This window comes from Nothoprocta perdicaria, unplaced genomic scaffold, assembly GCF_003342845.1.
Source record: "Nothoprocta perdicaria isolate Ctin4 unplaced genomic scaffold, notPer1 scaffold_940, whole genome shotgun sequence".
NCBI lineage: Eukaryota > Metazoa > Chordata > Aves > Tinamiformes > Tinamidae > Nothoprocta > Nothoprocta perdicaria.
The window spans coordinates 1-1,286 of NW_020456244.1; positions in this window are offsets into that span (position 1 = coordinate 1).

The window sequence follows — 1,286 nt, forward strand, 5'->3', positions numbered from 1 at the left end:
GGGAGGCGCCCGAGGGACCAGGGGGACATCCAGGGGGACACAGCGGGGACGATGAGGGGGACGAGGGCGGGAGGCGCCCCAGGGCCGCGGGGGCAGTGCCCGGGCGCCGGCAGCAGCGCGTGGGCGCAGGCGCCGTGCCGCGTGCACCTGGCCGCCGTGCTGCGGGAGCTCAAGGCCGCGCTGCACCGCGGCGCCCACGACATCTTCATCCCCAACTGCGACACCAGGGGCTTCTACCGCACCAAGCAGGTGGGGACCCCCCCCCCGGACCCCACGGGATGGGTGCTGTGGGGGGGACACCCAGAACTGCCCCCTGCAAGCCACAGGGTCCCCACACTGGGTGTCCTGGTAGGATGGGAACCCCAGCCCCCCCCCACCGCCCCAATGTCTTGATCTCCCCAAATTGGGTGTTCTGGCGGGGGGGGGGCACCCAGGACCATCACCACCCGGTGCCTCAGTTTCCCCAGATGGGTCACGGGGGGGGAGGGAGGGTGAATCCCCCAGAGCCCCCATTTCCTTGCGTGGGGTGCAGAGTCTGGAGCCTCTCGTGCCTCGGTTTCCCTGTGGTGTTTAGCTTTTTATTTATTACTGGGGAGGGCCACGTGAGGTCCCTCATGCGGGAGCCTGGTACCTAACCCCTAAAATGTACCCCAAAACCCTCACTGTACCCCTAAATCCTAACCACACCCCTAAACCCTAACTGTACCCCTAGCCCCTACCCCGTTATCCCTAACCCTGGGCTCCAAGTGCACCCCTCACCTTAACTTGCCCCCCCGCAGTGCCGGGCCTCCCGGGGGCCGAAGCGGGGGCAGTGCTGGTGCGTGGACAGGACGGGGCACCCGCTGGCGGGCACCGAGGGGCAGGGGGGGGCCGCCCGCTGCCCCCCCGGCACCCCGGCCTGAGTGCTCCCCCCGTGGGAACTGGGGTGCAGCCAAAGGGGAAGGGGCGCCCCCCCCCCGCACGGGGTCCGGCCGCCTGCATCGAACCGAGCGGGGAGGGGGCACCCCGAGACCCCCCCCCCCCATGGGGCTGCTCTGGGCACCCCAGAATCACGAGGCGGGAGGGGGGGCAAATCCTGTGGATACGGGGGGAGGGCAAAGAGGTGGGATGGGGAGCGAGGCGGGGTGTGGTGTGCCCCCCCCCACACTGCACTGGGTGGGGGGGTCCCCAATAAAACCCGATTTCGGTAAAAACGGAGCCGGAAGGAGGTTTCGTTGCTGTTTGTTGCGCTCGGGTGGCCGGTTTTGCCTGTGCAGGGCTGCGGCTTTGGGGCTGCTCCCCGCCTT